The sequence below is a fragment of the Petaurus breviceps genome, unplaced genomic scaffold, assembly GCF_028583685.1.
Source record: "Petaurus breviceps papuanus isolate PSGF00001 unplaced genomic scaffold, PetGlider_PUasm1.0 90919, whole genome shotgun sequence".
Classification (NCBI taxonomy): Eukaryota; Metazoa; Chordata; class Mammalia; order Diprotodontia; family Petauridae; genus Petaurus; species Petaurus breviceps.
The window spans coordinates 2,280,066-2,299,629 of record NW_027187378.1 but is presented as its reverse complement, the minus strand read 5'-3'; the positions used below and the strand labels follow the sequence as shown (position 1 = coordinate 2,299,629).

Sequence of the window (19,564 nt, the reverse complement as noted above, 5' to 3'; positions counted from 1 at the left end):
AATCATTGCACCACCTGGCAATGTGATCAGTGATCTTACCACACTACCTTCTCTCTTAACCCGAAGCACTAATGGGCAACTAGGGAAATTTCAGGCATCAACCAAGCATAGGCAGTGAGGATAGTTATTAGGGGCTGGAGGGCTTCCCAGAACCTTTAAAATTACATCACAACCAAGTTTTTACTAGCTGAAGTTCTCAGAAATTATACCATAGAACCTTTTCTTCCCCTGTTATTAGACTGTAGAGCCTTCTCATTGATAAGAAAATCCATATATGTTATCCAAAAAAAGAGCTACATGAATATGAAAACTAACAGGAAAAGCTAAAAGGCCTTGAATAAAATAATAATGGGCATTTCTATAGGGTTGGAGTTAGAATCTAAATGATAAAGTCAGAGGGTTGTAAAACATGTAAGTGAATGAAAAAAATGACTAGCAAGACAGGACCAACAAATCAATTAATCAATAAGCATTTCATAAGCACTTATATGTGCCTGGCGTTGGGCTAAAGGCTGATAATATTTTAAACTGATATTTACACAGCATTTCCAAGTTTGAAAAGTATTTTTCTATAAGTTATCTCATTTGAGATTTATGACACCTCTTGTAAGGAAAGTATTGGTTTTATTATGCCTATTTTACTGATGAGTAAATGAAGGCATAGAGAGATGAAGGGACTTGCCCATGGTCACACTGCTAATTAAATGTAAAAGGTAGAATGTAAACTCTGACTACAATGCTGCCTCTGAAAGTGAAACTGATATTTGAAATCCATAAAGACATATCAAGTATTATTTCAAAAAGCCTAAAGGGGCTGGAATTTAGAAACAGAACAATGGTCACTTACAACAGGAATAAACTGAATAAGATATTCTATTCTGGGCTCAGAACATCACTGGCACTTATTACATTATTAGCAATAACAATTAGTAATACTGTAAAGAAACATCTGCTAGGAGGTTCTGTATTTTTACCAGGGGTAGATTCAGTCAAAGGGCGGCACTTGAGAAACTAGAGGGACACATGTGACCCCGAGGCCACAGGTTCCCCACCCCTGATTTTTACCATTGTGAATGATCAGCTGATAACAACATAGAGGGCCCTAAATGGCACACCATAACATTTTGTTTTCTATTCATTTCTGGGCATATGGAATTGTTAAAGCATGTAGGAAACACAGCATTTGGTGAGCCTAAGCTTTTATCTTCATATGCTCCATTGTTACTTATATTTTTATAGCCTGCTGGTAGCAAAGGGTCACATTTCCCCAAAGATATATTTCTTATTATCCCTCACTGCGATCTGAGGTCATTTCATGTCTGTGCCAGGATAGACCAAAATATAAGGGCGGATAGGAAGTTTTTGTTTGACATTGTCCTGGTTGACTGTGTCTGGAGCCAGAACCCATTTGGACGAATCTCATCAGGGTCCTATCTTTCTTACTTACTCATCTGCCAAAAATGAGTAAATAAACACTGTCCTGAATGCTGGCTGAACTGTCAGTTTGATTAGGCTCGAGAATATCCCCAAGCACTGTGTATCCCAGATCTTTACCTAGGGGCCCTATTGCTTTTGTGCCTGCGATGATTTGGGGATGGACAGTACATTTCATGTTGGCTCACAGAAATCTGAGGTCAGGTCTCTGTGTCAACACTAATCCTTCCTGTTTTTTTATCAGCCATTTTGACATTTGATTTGCGTCTAATTTCTCTCTCCACTGGAAGTCAAATATTGCACTTAGAAGATAAAATTTTGCCCCATTTCCAAAATGAATTTAGTTTTTCTCTATGTAGGAATTCATAGTTCAAGGGTAAAGACCTCCAAATCAAAAGTTTTTAGCTTGTAAATTAATCCCAGAAAATGATTACATTTTAATAATAACCTCACTTTTTCAGGGAGGATGATTTTGAAGGGTCTCAACAACTCTATGTGTAGAAAAACTGGCAGTAAGAAGAAATGACTTTATATAAGCAGGATATTAGAGAGAAAATATACTCATAATACAATTGTTTAGAATGGGATTTTTTTTTTAACCTTAGCACTATAGAATTTAAAGCTGAAAGGGGCATTAGCAGATCATCTAATCCATCTCTCCTAGTTTACAGATTGTGAAATCAAGGCTCAGAATGTAAAAACTGCCTGAGGTTACATAGTAAAGAATAGAGTGGGAATTTGAATAGAAGTCCTCTGACACAGCTTCCATTTCTTCTCCCTCTATTTTATATTCTTGGGCTCAAAGATCACTGCAGACAGTGACTGTAGCTATGAATTCTTCTTGGAAGGAAAACTACGGCAAATCTGGATAGCACACTAGAACAAAGAGATATCACCTTGCCCATAAAGGTCCATATGGTCAAATTCTGTCAGGTTTTTTTTTTTCAGCAACAATGTGTATCTGTGAGAGCTGGACTATAAGGAAGCTGAGCACCACAGAATCAAAGCTTTTGAATTGTGGTACTGGGGAAGACTTTTGAGAGTCCCTTGGACAGCAAGGAGATAAAATCAGTCAATACTTAAAGAAATTAAGTCAGACTATTCTGAAGCTTAAATATTTTGGCCACACAATGAGAAGATGGGACTCATTGGAAAAGGCCCTGATATTAGGAAGGCTTGAAAGAAAAAGAAAAAGGGAATGGCAGAGAATGAGATGGATATAGATAGTGTCATGGAAGTAATGAACATAAACTTGGACAGACGTCAGGATATAATGGTGGATAGAAGGGCCCGGAGTGCTATGGTCCATGGAGTCACAAAAAGTCAGTTGCCACTCAACCACTGAACAATAACAACCTCTCACTCTAAGACTAATTCTACTGACACTGGACCATAAAATACTGTACTCTGTGGATCTGTGTTCAGTGTAGCTAGGTCCTGTGTGGATAATAAATGGTCAGTAGTCAGTAAACATATATTATAAGTGCCTACCATGCCCACTGGGGATAAAAATAAGAAAGACAGTCCCTTCCCTCAAGGAGCTTGCAATCTAATGGGAAAAGACAGTACACAATGGGTAGCTAGGGTTGGAGGATACAGTGTTGTCTCCACCGGACACTTTGTTCTGGGAAATTATGTTCTTGAAGTCAAAACCAAGCAGAGCATGTGACAGAAGATGGAAAGTTTAGCTGGAAAGTTTTGAGTCTTATGTAAGAAAAGGCATTAGAAGAAGTTTATTGTTTTTCCCTCCAGACCTCTAATTAGAGAGGAGAAGCAAGTGAGGTTGCTGAGAAGGTGTTGTATCAAGGCTGAATCAATGAACTCAATGAAATGATCAAATGCATTTGAATGCACACTATTCAAAATTATAATTATGTATAATATGGTCATTGATTCCAGCCCCAAGGAAATATACAGTGTAAATTTTAATAATGTGACCACTGCATTCATTATTCACCCCAATGGAGGACCTACCTGTATCTGTGGGATGCACAAAAGCAATCTCAATGCTTCATATTGTGTGTAATGAAATTCAGGCAGTGCCTAATGCAAAAGGGATGACTGCCTCTTTAACTGGTCTATGATAGCATCAGCATGGGTATGCTCTTCACCAATGCAGATCACAAGTGCCCCACACCATTTCATTCTGTTCAAGACCTGCTCATGGCTTTCCATAAATCTTCCACAAAGGACCTACTCAATATACTGAAGGTCTTCCTCTAGTTCTTGAGAGATTACATAGCAGAGTGGGTAGAATACTGGACCTGAGATCAAGAAAGTGTGGATTCAAATCCTTTGTTACTCTGGGAGAGACACTTAAATCTCTTGGAAACTCAGTTTCATCATCTTTGAAATTAGGACCGTTAAACACCTGTCTCAAAAGGTCACTGAGGTAATCAAGTGACATAATGTATATTAAATGTTTTACATCCCTTAAATTGCTATGCAGAAGTCAGCTTCTTTTAGGAGACCTAGCTGGTCCAGTGGAATCAAGAAGACTTTAGGTCAAATCCAGTCTCAGACACTTATTAGCTGTGTGACCCTAGGTAAATCACTTGACCCTGCTTGCCTCAGTTTCCTCATTTGTAAAATGAGCTAGAGAAAGAAATGGCAAAACCATGCTAGTATCTTTGCCAAGACAACGCAGAAAGGGGCATAAAGAGTCAGATATGACTGAAAAGAACTAAACAACAATTATTCTTTTAATATGGGGGCTTTGTGGAGAGGAAGCCAACTTCAAAGCCTGGAAGACCTGAGTTCAAGTTGAACCTATTATGATATCTAATGGCTTTATGACCTCAAATAAATTGCTCAGTGTTAGGCAACTCTCTATAGGAGGAAGTTTCCTCCATAAGAATTCCCTATAACTGTGAAACCACAAATCCAGTCCCCAAACTAATATTTGTGCAGAATACTAAGCATCTCTCTGCTTTCCCTCATTCTTGAAACATGGCCCATCTACCTCCTTTTCTGGTCATACATATCCGTGATGATGTATGTCTTCTACAGGAATTCTTGCATTTTGGGGGTAGTGGGGGGAAAAACAGTGCTATAGTCTACTTAGAACCAGGAGAGCCAGTCTGAGATATATTGACCAATGAACTAACGTGGCAGTCTGCCTATCCAACTGCATGCCATGGTCTGGACAAGACCTTTTCCCATCCACTTGTTTATCTGTTTGTTTTATTTTTCCCCAGAGTGGATGGCTATGTTAGTACCTTTTGAATGACTATGAGTCCTCTTTTGAGGCCTTTAGCATTTGTTTATCCTGGTTCCTCAGAGTCTTTTATTTACTTTAATATTTTTGTCATCTCCTTTTCCTGGATAAGAATATACACTCTCACAGGCATAAGTGAGATAATTCGGGGCCTAAAAATGCAAGAAATTCATTTCAGTGGGCATTTATTAAGCAATACTATGTGCCGTATACTGTCCTGGGGTCTTAGGATACCAAGACAAACATGGAGAGTTTCTGACTTTAAGAAGCTTCTGTTTCACTCGGGGAAAGAGTCTATACACATCTAGAGACAGGAGCAGGGATGACATCTGTGATTTCACTGTCATAGAAGGAAACTGCCACTACCAAGACCAGTTTGAGTTTTAAAGAAACGCCTAGAGGGTTGGGATGGTAAATAACTTTCCCGGAGTACAATCTACACCAGAGTTGGGACATTAACTAATGTCCATCTTGCCTCCTCTGTGGCCAGCTTTCTAACCCTAGGCCAAATTGCCTTTCATCTACACATAAAAGCATACAAAATAAATACAGAATGTTGGGGAAGGTGGAGAAGTTACCATTGACTGGAAGGAAATTAAGATAGGTTTCTTCTAAGAGATGTAGCTAGAACTAAGCCTCGAAGGGACCAAGAACAGGAGGTGAAGGGGGAAAGCAATCCAGGCCTGCTCCCTTTAACAAAGTAAATTGCCATCATCCATAAAGATAAATTTCTTTCTATCCTTGTTTTAGTTTTTTTATTTTAATTTTATTATTTCAGTTTCTCCTGCTTTTGCTCAACTATTTCTTTTTGGGTTTGTTTTTTCCATGTCTCTCTTGGTCTCATTGCATTTGGGACCAGGAGTTCAGGGGCCAACCAAACTGGGGCAGAGCTCAGGCTGTGTCAGGCCCTGACTCCTAGAATGAAGGTTTTTGGGTTTTCACTCTGGTCGCATTTAAATTGTACTAATTGAAGCTAAAATGTCATTTGATTGGCTACATGGAGCCCTAACCCTGGTAGAAGATCTGGGAACTGCTGTCAAAGGCATTCTTCCCTTTCAAATGCTAGACCTAAATGTTGCTTGCCTTCTCAATGGATGGGGGAGGGGCTAGAGGGAGAGAGAGAATTTGAAACTCAAAATTTTTTAAAATGCCATACCCATTAGGGAGTTTTAAGGAGTGAACAATTGGTGAATCATTGGCACTTTATCCCACTGAATAATGGTCACTTTTGCCTGAGAGAGGGAGAAAGATATTTAAGGAAAATTAGCAGGGGCATGTATTTGGGGATAAATGTCTATCCTAGCGCAAACAGGCAAATTTTTCCAAAACCAAAGTCGAGAAAATAACACTAAAGTTAGCATGTGCGTACTCACACACACACACACACACATTTCTGTAAGTAAGACAGAATAAGCATACCTCTGGTGGGGTAAGTTGAGACCCTTTGACCCAAATGGAGTGCTGGATTGTTCGCAGCTCCAAACCATACACAAGGAGAAACCAAAATGGAGAAAGAGAGAGACAGACAGACAGAGAGAGACAGACAGAGACACAGAGGGAGACAGAGACATAGAGGCAAGATAGAGACAGAGGAAACCAAGATAGAAAGTGACAGAGACAGACACAGAAACACATGCACGTTAAACATAGGCTGTGTCTGATTATCAGATAGGCATTGATAATAACTGTTGTCCTACCCATCAGGAAGAGAAGGGACCCAGCTGCTGCCTTGGCTCTATTCAATAGGAAAGGAACAAAGAGAGTGAACAGAAGACCCGTGCCTCTATGAAGTCCCTTTAATTATCTCCAGTCTAGTCGGATCATATGTAATTACTGTCTTTCTTGCTAGAGTCCTTATACCTTTCTCCTTAACCCACCTGGAGCACTAAAGTTGACATTACACCTTTGGATTCTAAACTCCATGCCAGATTTGAGGACTAGTGAAGATAACATTACTACTTTTAAAGAAGAAATCAGTTGTGTAACACATAGCTGCCTTAATTCAACCATGTGGCTACTTGCTGCCCCATTTTCCCCAAAATCTGTTATTCTACTAGGAGATAAAGCCTTCCCCTACCCCTAAATTCATATAGTTAGAAAATGTTGATTTGTCATTTCTGACTCTTCATGACCCCATTTGGGGTTTTCTTAGAAAAGATTCTGAAGTGGTTTGCTATTTCCTTATCCAGTTCATTTTACAGATGAGGAAACTGAGGCAAACAGGGTTAAATGACTTGCCCAGGATCACACAGCTAAGTGTCAGAGGTCAGATTTGAATTTAGGTCTTCCTGGCACCAGGCCTGGCATTCTATCCACTGGGCCACCTAGCTGCTCCAAGTTAGAAGCTATTGAGATGTTAATAGAAGAATATAATACTGTCAAGCATTTCAGACAGGACTAGCACCTCTGGTGTGAGGGCTTGCTGAGCCCCACCTTTGGCATCCACCTTCACCCAGCTTTCACATGTGGCTCCAAGAAGCTGTAGCATGCCCAGTGGCCACACCTGTGAAAATGCATCTGGGCAAATGGGCTAAACCAGGTTGAGGATCACTGACAGACCTCAGATCAGTTGGTGAGTTAGGGGGGTGTCTACCACAAGCATGTGAAGACTGCCCCCCTGCATAATGGGCACATGAGAGCAGTTTGTTCCAACGGCCTTGAAGGAGGCTAAAGCAGGTGCTGTGAAGTAATTAGAGCTTGGTCAGACATCACTGCATCTTTTGTCCTGCCACTGGACTTCCATGACTCTGGAAGAAGTGAGGCTGAGGACTTTGTGTGACTCAGCCTCACTTAAATCCAATTCATGTGCAAGTCAAGACATCACCCTGTGAGGTCATCAGGCCTCTTCGAAAATGAAGGATGGATAACAACAATAAATGTTTATTGAACTGAATTGTATTGGAGGGACCTCAGTGGCCATCTATCATAAATAGTATCTGGAAGGAATATGTACTAATAAATATTGGAGAAAGGAGGGAGGGAGGGAGGAAGAAGGAAAGAAGGGAGGGAGGGAGGGAGGGAATAATCATTTATTGACTTTTTATGTACCAGGCACTGTGCTAAGTGCTTCACTAATATTATCTCATTTGATCTTTGCAATAACCCTGAGAGATAGATGCTATTATTATTGCTATTTTACATTTGAAGAAACTGAAACAAATAAATTCAATGACTTAACCAAGGTCACACATCTGGTACCTGTCTGCAACTGGATTTGAAACCAGGTCTTTCCTTCCCAAATTGTTCTTTTTGTAGTTTCTTCTAATTGCTTCTAGTTCTGTTTTGAGGGGCCAAGCACAACAAATCTTATCTCTTTCCTATGGAAAACTCTTCAAATACCTGAAGATAGTTTTCATATTCTCTCCAGCATCCACCAGTCTCTCTTCTTTAGACCAGACATGCCGAGTTCTTTCAACTAGTTTCCATGTCAATGTGTCAGTGGACTAAAGGCCTGGATACTCTGCAGCTTATCTCTGTCCTTAAATCACGACACCCGAATTATATGTGGTGCTTGTGAGGAGGGCAAAGGATGAAAGGCCAAGTAAATATATGGGATAAAAGAAATCAGGCAGGAGAGGAGCAGGGAAATCTAGGTTGCTTCAATATTGTGTAGAAGGTCACAGGGGACTCCAGTAGTTAATAGCAATTAATGGGCAGGTGTGTGTGTGTGTGTGGGGGGGAGTGCAGTAGAAGGAAGAGAGAAATGCCCTATAGGAAGTACCATAGTCCACCAGGGTTCATAAGGAAGAGTTTACTTGCCTCAGGGAGTACCTATAGAGGTTAACACCTTCCACACACATAAGCCTTCATTTTGGTTGTGGTTTGTCCCCGAGTGGCTGAGTTTGTCTCCTCCCATTTCTCCCACTGCCTCCCCGACACTTGAGTGAGAAGTTACTGGTTTATTCTTCTATTAGAAGAAGGGGGTATAGGGTCCTGTGTCCAGAAACAGCTTTTGTCTATGGTAACATTGACACCTGAGTATATGCCATCTTCTGCCCTCAAGATGCCTTTGAGTGGCTGCTGAGCAGGATTTGAAACCATTACAAAGCAATAAATAGGATGAGATGATGTTGCTGATTTATATAAATATTAGTAAACACAAAAATAAAAAGATTATTACTGTCTGTACCCCAACCTGTCACATTTGTTGTTGCTGAGTCATTTTAGTTCTGTCCAACTCTTGTAACCCCATTTAGGGTTTTTCTTGGCAAAGATACTGGAGTGCTTTACCATTTATTTATCTAGCTTGTTTTAGATATGAAGAAACTGAAGAAAATAGGATTAAGTGACTTGCCCAGGGTCACACAGCTTGTAAGTGTCTGAGGCCAGATGGCTCCATTTCTTTTTTTGGAGGGCAATTAGGGTTAAGCAACTTGCCCAAGGTCACACAGCTAGTAAGTGTTAAGTGTCTGAGGCCAAATTTGAACTCAGGTTCTCTTGACTCCAGGTCCAGCTATTCACTGAACCACCTTGCCACCCCATCCTGGGCTCTATTTCTGCACCTCTTAACTTCTTCTACTAGCTTTGTGAACCTGGGCAAATCAGGTAGTAAATGTCTACACATAGCCAACACTTAATATAGGGGTTCCTAACTGGTTGGGTGAGTGTGTATGTGTGTGTGTTATGGATCTGTTTAGTAGTTTAATGAAACCTCTGGACCCCTTGCTAGAGTGTTGTTTTTAAATGCATAGTATAAATAGAAGGGATCACCAAGGAAACCAATTACTATGAAATACAATTATCATGACTTTTTTTTTTTTTTGCTTTTTGGAGGGCAATTGGGGTTAAGTGACTTGCCCAAGCTCACATGGCTAGTTTTTGTGTTAAGTGTCTGAGGTCAAATTTGAACTCAGGTCCTCCTGACTCCAGGGCTGGTGCTCTATTCACTGCACCACCTAGCCGCTAGACTTTTTTTTTTTTAAGGTCACAGACTCCAAATTAAGAATCACTGGCAAAATAAATACCAATCGACTGGCAAATAATAGCTATGATAATAACAACAAAACAAATTTATATTGATTGTTAAGGCTCTTAAAGTACTTTGCTATAACAATTTAGGGAGATAAGAAATGTAACTGAGATTCAGAGAAGTCAAGGGACTTGCCCAAAGTAAGTGTTGGACCACAAACCCTAGCCTTCTGATTATGCTGGTTGGTTTTTCACAATGCCACCCTCTAAGATACTTTAAAAAAATTTTACAGATAATTTTCATTGTGGATTTATTTTGTTTGTGTGCATATGACTTTTCTCTAAGATTATTTCCATATATAGGCATACATATATATGTACATATATGCACATACATTTTTTACATAGTTGTTTGCATATTGCCTCCCCAATTACACCACGAACTCCTTAAAAGCAGGACTTGTCTCTTTCCTTTCTCTGTATCTCTAGGGTTTAGTACAGTACCCAGCACATCTGTTGTTGTTGTCCAGTTGTTTAGTTGTGTCCGACTCATTGTGACCCCGTGGACCATATTGCTCATGGTGCTTTCTTGGCAAAGATACTGGGGTAGTAGTTTGCCATTTCTTTCTCCAGTGGATTAAGGCAAAAAGAGGTTAAGTGACTTGCCCAGGGTTACACAGTAAGTGTCTAAGGCCAGACTTAAATTCAGGTCTTCCTGACTCCACTACATCATCTAACTGCCCGACACATAGTCAATGCTTAATAAATACCTGACTTTACTTGACTCTTGGAACCTTGAAGACAGGGTATTATCTTAACTCTTCATTATATATTTAATACTTAGAGAAACTGTAAAATTTAATTTTATCAGTTTGATTCTTCCTTTTGCTGATATAGTAGATTTCAATTTCCCTACTAGTGGGTCAATTGTGACATTTTCTGTGACTAAAAAGTTCATCTCCTTATGACTAACACGGTGGTGAGCTTTCCCAAACTTAGCTGCCAGTCTTTCACCCACAGATATATTCCCCACTACGTGCTTCTGACAACCCAGACCCAAACATTTTTAAGGTGATGTCCCAGAAATGCATTTATTCTTCATTCTAGGGATCTTCTGGATGTAAGTTAAGGTCACTTATCCCTACTGCCCCATTCCTCTCAGACCTCTGAATAGTTTGTTATGGCTTTGTGATAAAGATCAGTATCTATTGAAAGACAAGGCCAGACCACCACCATTTGGGGACCTTCAAAGCATACTGAACTGCATTATGGTACAGTGTGAAGAGACATGCCTGTCAGGGGAATCCCAGCCCTCATCAGGAAACTTACTCTTCCCATTTCCCAAAAATGGAAGGGGTTTTTGTTGTTTTTTTTTTTTTCAAGAATCCAAACCCTTCTCTCTCCTTTACTGGGGTATAACATAGCCCAGAAGGATATAAAGTATATAGATCACATTAAGGACTCTGGGAGACTCAGTCTTCACAAATGCCCTAGATAGAAACTTCATCCCTTGCTAGATGTAGTCCTTAATTTCAGTGACAAATACTAAAAGATTGTAGTCAAAAGTTATAGATGATGTAATGGATGCAAATGTCTGTAATGATCGATCATATTCATAGCATCAGAGCTTTGCAATTTACAAAGCACATTCCCTGTGACAATCCTATGAAATGAAAGTGGTGCAATGACTACAACTCCTATTTATAGACAAGGAAACTGAGAGGCTCTGAGAGCTTAATGAATTGTCTGAGATAAATAGCAAATACAATGATCAGTATTTGAAACTAGACTTCTGAGTACTAATTAGTATACTTTTAACTGTAGCCATTGCAAAACTAGCTCTCAATCATCACATGCAATTATTCATTTTATTTTTCATTATTAACTTAATCATCAACAAAAATATTGTCATATGCAAATGTTGTTCATGAGAGTAAACCTCAAAATCTGAAATAATTTTCTAAAGAAATTTATTAGGTCCTAGGGCAAGTGAAAGGAGGGGAGAGGAGAAGAGAGAAGAAGAGGGATGGGCAGAGAGAGAGAAAGAAGGGATAGTGTCATTCTCAACTTTCTCTGAGGTTACATCATATAGATTTCAGATAAAGGGCATTCAGATTTAAGGGCATTTGCCTGATTGGCCTCATGTAGGCAGTTTGAGATGAATATCAGCAGGTAGGTCAATCTAATTTGGGAAACCCAAATAGGTGGACCCAAAACAAGACCTGAGGAGACTCAAAACAATCTATGTGGGATCTAAGGATTCCTTCAAACTCTCTGACTTTCCTGGAGCATCTCTGAAGTCAGCCTGACCTCTACAGTTAAACCTTTTTGGGTTAGATAATTTTCTAACCACATAAAGCTGGGTTCAAACAATATTAATAAGTGATAAATAGTGACACAAAGATGAAGGAAGGAAAAAAATAAGCATTTATTAAGAGACTCCTATGTTCCAGGCCCTATGCTAAGTGCTTCCCAAATATGATCTCATTTTATCTTCACAACCTTGAGAAGTAAGTGCTATCAATTCATTTTACATTTGAGCAAACTGAGGCAGATAAAGTTTAAATACCTTACTTAGGGTCACATAGCTGGTATGTACCTGAGGCCAGATTTGACTTCAGATCTTCCTGACCCCAAGGACTAGTGTTCTATCCACTGTACTACCTACTTAGCTATCTAGGAAACAAACAAGAAGATTATGTGGTTGCAAATAAAACCATATACTTCTATTATATAGTTTTTTGAAAAATGTATAATAATCTAACAAAGAAATGACAAAATTGCTCTCTGTGTCCACTTCTGATTTTTTTTCTGTGAAGTGTTGATTTTCAATTGCTACTTGTTTTCTTCTTGTATATCTATCACTGGCTACTAACTCAAGCCCTGGCCCAAAAAGAAGATTCCCACAATAAATAATTGAAGTCAAATGGTGTAGAGGATGGAATGGTGGGCCTAGAGTCAGGAAGACCCGTCTTCATGAATTCAAATCCAGCCTCAGACACTTACTAACTGTGTGACCCTGGGCAAGTCCCTTAACCCTGTTTGCCTCGGTTTTCTCACCTGTAAAATGAGCCAGAGAAGGAAATGGCAAACCACTCCAGTATCTTTTCCAAGAAAACCCCAAATAGTGTTATGAAGAGTGAGACATAAGTGAAAAATGACTTAACAACAACAACCTCAGACTTTCGTCTGATGATGTTCGAAAAATGGACCAGAAAGCAAGAAAACTTTTGTAATATCATTTCACTTAGAGACATTAACTATAGAGTTTATTCTGATGCCAAAGGTTATTATCACATTCCTACTGCCTTTGGACAGGAAAGTTGTCCTTTGGTTTACCATCATTCCTATTCTACAATTGAGCAGTTTTCAAACTTTTTGGTCTCACCAAGAAGGGAGAAAGTAGGGAGGGGATGATGGAGAAGTCCCTAGGAGTGCAGCTGGGTGGGAAATGAAGAAATGACTGACTTAGGTGCTGTTTACACTCTTAAAAATTATTGAGAATCTCCAAAAGCTTTTGTTTATGCGTGTTATATTTATCATGTGTAAATTAAAACATCTTACTAGTATTAAAAAAATAGTTTTAACTTCCTAGGCTCCTTGAAAAAGTCTTGGGGATCAATCCCCAGGGATCTCCAAACAGACTATACTTTTAACATCCAAGATTCTAATTCATATAGTCATATACTTACAAACATGAGTTTTGTTGATTTTTCTATGACAGTTAATAGTTAACAAAAAATAAAACACAAATTAAGCTCATAGTATATACTATGCCTTGTGTCAAGTAGGGGCGATACAAATACAAATTCGAAGACAACCCCTGCCCTCAAGTTGCTTACATTCTGATTTGGAGAAAACTCAATCTGTTAGCAAGGAAACATTTATTAAACATCTACTATGGGCCAGGCATTGGTGATACAAAGAAAGGCAAAAGACAGACCATCCTCTCAGTGATGTGAAAGACAATTGACAAAAGGAAGAAGAAAAGGGGAGGGGATAATATGTGGAGAGATTGACGGGGAAGTATAGCTGGATGGGAAATGAGGAGACAGCTGGCCTAGGTGGCCTCCTTAAATAGAGATTCTGCAGAAGTTTTCCCATCTCCATCATCCAATTAGGAGGGATGGCTCCCAAGGCAGAAGGTATTGAAGATGTGTGAGTTTTAGGGTTGATGTTATTTTGTGAGATGAAGAAGTTCCTAGAACATGACTGAAAGGTCCAGAGGAATCTACATGGGGGGTGTTGGTCAAGTTGGGTCACACTGTTCTGGAAAGTTATCGGGTTGGTAATTGGGGAGAAAAGGGCACATACCTTCTAGGAACAGTGGCAAAGTTGGTTGGATCATCGTTCCAGCACCAATCAAGACAGATTCCAGAGATAAAAGGGTTAAACCCTCTAGGTCTTGGTATGTTGTCCAGATTGCCCGGTGCATGGTCTGGTAGTAGGAAGTGGAGTAAAGCAATACACTTTAATCTTGATTCAGTCTAAAATGCTGAAATATGATTTTTTTTTTTTATCCCACAGTTCAAAATAAACCTTCCACCTGTGGAAAAACACAAATTTAATACATATTTTCAAAATTGTCTTGTGCTATCACAGCTACTGGAGGGTAAAGTCTTATAATTTCAGTCATGAGACTGTCATGGTTTTTTAAAAGGTAGGAGTGGAAAGATGTATGGATGAATTGTTATGGCAACCAAATAAGCAAAGAGCAGATATGATTTAAAAAAAAATGCCAAAAATAACCTCAAGACTTCAGCACTTTAGGAAACATCTTTTATCCTGTGCAGTTCTATTATTAGGTGCCTCCCTCCCTCTGAATATATTTATAAGAAGAAAATCACAGATAATTGAGGAATAACATTTTTACAAATGAGGAAACTGAGACCTAAAGAAGTCATTGCCCTAGGTTACATTGCTAGTTAGGGGGGTATCCTTTCTAGATGCTCAGGTTATTAAATCCTAGTTCTGTGCTCCATCACCTAATTAATACTACTGGATCCTTAAAATCAGATTATATCAATCATTCCATCCTAATTCCAAATCTTTATTTCCTTATCCAAGATAGACAGTGCCAACTAAAGAATTTTACTTGCCACTAATCAAACTCATGAGGTTGAGGGGTGGGATTTCAGTGTAAATAGCTTTTTTTTTTTCTTTCTCTCTTAGCTAGCTTCTTCAGCCTTTCATGGGAAAGTGAATTCAAGGTATGGGCTTCATGTCTTTCAAGCTCCAGCTCTCACACATAAAATGTCCCAAGTGAATTTTCAAAGGCTTGCACAAGGTCTGACCCTCTCTTCTCTCATAGACGTTAACTGTAGTCATGCCATTAAAAGTCAAGGCAATTCTTTGAAAATTCAACCATCCTTGTTTGTTGTGGGAATCCACATGGCAGTGGGAAGGCTGGTATCATCGGCTCTTTGTGAGAGAACATCAAAGCAAATTAACCCTTTAACTTACAGGGAGTTGACAGAAATAACTGCAAGGGTGGGTTGGGAATTTTTTTGGGGGGGGAGGAAGGGGGAAGGGAGTCTGGGCAGGGTGTTCCATTCTCTAGAGGTAATGTGGTATTAGTCAAAAGAGCACTGACCTGGGAGTCAAAAAAGCAGGACTCTCTATCTCATCACTACCATGTATTAGCTATGAGCAAGTCATATGACCTCTCTATTTCTCACTGTCCTCCTCTGAAACATGGAGGGGTGGACTAAAAGTCCTCGTGGATCCAACAGCCTTTCTTCTCCTGAGAATGCAGAGTTCCCTTCAAACCAATAGAAATTCAATGGTTAGATGAAGACTAGCCACACCTGCCCACAGGAGACCTCAGTCTTACTTCTGACCCTTTCCTGATCCAGGTGGACTCAATTAACAAAGTGCCTACTAATTTTCGAGTCCCTGGGTTAGGTACTAGGGTGTACAAAGATAAAAATGAAGTAGTCCTTACCCTGAGGAAACTTATATTCTACTAGGTGAGAGGTTGGGTATCCACAAATGTACAAATAAATAACAAATCAAGATGAGAGATCATGGAGGATAAGGATATTTCCAGTTCTTAAATTGAAAGTACCTTTTAGCATAATTATCAGTCATGTGAGAGATAGTGTGGTGTAGTGAATAAGGAGCAGGCCTTGGAGTCAGAAAGACTTGCCTGGATTCAACTCTTTCCTGTAATACAGACTGTGTCATCTTGGTCAAGTCTCAATTTTTCAGTATCTCAGACAACTCCTTCATACTGTAAGTTCCAGGATAATTGAGGGTTTGCCTTGGTAGAGAATTTCCTCACCAGGGAAGTCCCTACCTTGGTGAAATCACAGACTCAAACAAAACAAAACTACATATCCAGAACGGAGCCCAAATAAGAAGCAAAGTTTTTGTTTTGAATTTTCTTCAACTCACTCACTTCACTACCAATTTAACTCATTCCATCAACTCACTAGTAGCCTAATACCCATTAGGATGTAAACTGCTTGAGGGAAGGGACTATTTAACTTTTTTTTAATATCCCTAGTGGTTACCAGAGTTCCTGGCACACAATAACTTGTTAATAAATGTGCCCAAGCTCTCTCTCCGGCTCTCCCTATCTCTGTCTGTCTCTCTTCAAATCAATTAGCATACTTGTGGGTACCAGCAAGCAACAATGATGGGCATGGGTTAGTTATCTAGTAGGATGTTTTAAGACCTTCCAAAGGTTTGGTCTGCCCATTACTATCCTTTCTTCCAACTGTTCAGGGAGAATTGCTCTGAATATAGGGCAGCAACAAAAGAAGTTTCCCAAATGGAAAAATTAAGAGCTTCTTCCTTTCTCCAGGCAATGTCTCTACCAAGGTGAGAAAGCGTGACTCATACATGAAGGATATTTTCATAATTTAATGTCTACTTTTTGATTGGTTTCTTTAGGAAGGGGAAAGAGAGAGAGAGAGAGAGAGAGAGAGAGAGACAGACAGACAGACAGACAGACAGACACAGAGAGACAGAGAAAGAGACAGAGAGAGAGACAGAGAGAGGGAGAGACAGAGAGAGAGATAGAGAGAGACAGAGACAGAGACAGAAAGAGACAGAGACAAAGACAGAGAGAGACAGAGACAAAGACAGAGAGACAGAGACAGAGACACAGAAGGTATGGGGGGAGGTCTCAGACTTTTTTTTTCCTATCTGCAGAAAGGAAACATCACTTTACTATCTATGTCCCTGGTGCCAGTCTCTAAGATAACAAAACAGAATTTAAACTTTTTTTTTCTGAAGGTAATAATTCTTCACCCACACTTGACTCCTAGTTTGCTGAATGTACATCTCCCAGGATATTTTCATCAAATCCATACACACTCAGGCCCACTCAGAAATACATACACAGATAGAAAGGAAGAAAAGGAAAGATAATAATAGCTAACATTTATATAACATTTTAAGGTTTCCAAAGTATTTTCCATATATCACCTCTATTGATCCTCCACAACAACCCTAAGAGGTGAGTGCTATTATCTCCTTTTTACCAAGGAGAATACTGTGGCTAGGAGAGTTTATGACTTGCCTAAGGTCACACAGCTAGTAAATGTCTGAGATTGGATTCAAACTTAGATTTTTTAAAACTCTCCAAGTCCTACTAGACTATAGCTTCCAGAAAGAAAAGAAGACAGAAGGCAGAATCTCTCTGTCTCTCTCTGTTTCTGTTCTCTCTGTTTCTGTCTCTGTCTCTGTCTGTCTCTCTGTCTCTGTCTCTCTGTCTGTCTCTGTCTCTCTGTCTCTGTTTGTCTCTGTCTCTCTCTCTGTTTCTCTCTCTCTCTTTCTCTGTCTCTCTCTCTCTCTGTGTCTCGCTCTCTCTCTCTTTCTTTCCTAAAGGAACCAGTCCAAAAGCAATGAAATTTGCAAAGAGAACAATTTAGGCTTGATTTCAGTAAAAGAAGAAACAGAAAACTTACAGAGCTGTCCAAAAGTGGAATAGGTTACCTTGGGAAGATAATGGGTTTCTTCTTTCAAGCAAAGGTTGGATGACCATTTGTCAGTTGCATTTTCTGTAAGAGTTCTTTGGGGAAAAAAGGGTTGGGAGGGAGATGAATTTTACTAGATGGCTGCCGACTACCCCTTCGATCTCTAAAGTCCTATATTTCTGCAAATGGGGATTGACTGGTCCAGGATACTACAAAGGATAGGACGACCTTATTATTTCAAACTTCTCTGGGATGAGTAATGAATGGGAAACCATAGTTAAGGTTGTTGCTTGATTTATTTAGTTCAACAAAGCTAAGTACTAACAAAGTTACAGATTGACTTACCAACTATATTACTTCCTATCCTGTTACAGGCCTGCCCCATCTCTGGTAGGGAGGAGGTTCATAGGTGCGGCACATTACAAGCAAATGATCTATTGCCCAAAGTATTGAGGCAAACACTGGGATCTGAAAATGAGCCAGTGGACAGAGAACAAGCTCGTCTTGGCCTGCAGAGAATGAGCAAAGTACGAATGACATCTGGACGGTACTTTAAAAAGAAAAAAAAAAGTACATCTGGACTAAGTCCTTGATTTGGGGTGTTTTTAAATTCATTATAAGCCTCCACCCTAAATTATTCCCTAAAGCCAGCTACTACCCATCTTCAGCTGGTGGTTGCAAGCAAGGAAAATTTAATAAGAACCAGGGAAAGGAATTTACAGTACATAGAGCATTTGAATGAAAGAGGGAAGCATGTTCTCTCCCTCTCTTTTCCCTCCCCTTCTCTACTCACGCACACTACCATTCCTGCAAAAGAGTTCAGGAAAAGTAGACAGCTCAATTCTAGCAAACCCTAGATTTCCATTACCTGGCTATGACTTCACTGTAAAATTTAATCTCTTCCCAGGGCAGTTTCTGAGCACGAGTTTTCATGCACATAGAAGGAAAATGAATCCTATAAAACATGAACAAACTTGAAATTTTGCTACCATATGCAGGTGAGCTGTAATTTACAAAGCAATTTACAAAATCGGCCATTTGGTTAGATCTACAAGAAAAGACCCTACTGGAGAGGCTTCCAGTGGGACAGTTCTTGCAGGATTTCCAGCATGAATGCGAAATTAGAATAGTTTGATTCTCTGTAGAAATCCCAGGGAAATTGCAAATCAACTTTCCAGACTTACTTTGAGGGTTTAGAAAAATTCAGATATACTAATTCAAGCTTATAGATACTTCTCCCAAGGGAATATAGAAATTTGCTAATGAATTAAAGTCACTTGCAGTGATCAAAAGATATATACACATATGCCTTTGTGTTTGTATATAGAGAAATATATATATATATATATATATACATGCAACACATATTTGTATTCTGAATTTTATGTAGATGTACATATGAGTGCATATTTATAGAGAGAGAGAGACAGATATGTACTTGTTATCTACATTATCAGAATGTAAGCTCATTGTGAATAGGGTTGTTTCATTCTTTGTACTTCCACCCTTAACTTGGCACAGTGCCTGAGATGCAGTAGGTGCTTAATAAATACTTGCTTATTAATTGATTGATAGTTGGCCCGCATTTGAATGCTTGCTAAAAGAATGAAATGACTTATCTCTTTTGAGTCTTCCAACAACCATATGAAGTAATAGAGTAGGTATTCTTGCCCCCATTTTACAGATATAAATGTTAAAACCTGGGTTGTTTAACTAGCAGTGACCAAGACAGGAATAAAACCTTATCAATTGAGACAGCTGGGTGGTACAGTAGGTAGAGTGCTGAATCTGGAGTCAGGAGGATGAGTTCAAATTGAGCATCAGACATTTAATAGGGGTTGTTGTAACGATCAAATGGGAAAAAGTATATAAAGTACTTACCACTGTGTCTGGAACATAGTAGGCACTAAATGAATGGTTATTCCTTTGGCCTTCCCTCTACCTAAAACCCAGGCTTCCCAATATTCCACTATAGGTTCTTTCTACTAGAATAGGGGTTGTTAACTTTAATTTTTTGTATCAGACTCATTTGGAAGTCTGGGGAAGCCTATGAATTCATTTTCAGAACAATGTTTTTAAA

General features: G+C 39.3%; 1 long non-coding RNA gene across 1 annotated transcript in view; it reads right to left on the bottom strand.

The window, feature by feature from the left end:
* Positions 1 to 19,564, bottom strand: part of LOC138151750 (uncharacterized) — a 67,832-nt gene that overhangs the window by 44,406 nt on the left and 3,862 nt on the right. The window contains exon 2 of the long non-coding RNA XR_011165902.1: positions 13,874 to 14,105. This is a non-coding gene — a long non-coding RNA (uncharacterized lncRNA). The remainder of the gene's footprint in view (positions 1 to 13,873; positions 14,106 to 19,564) is intronic.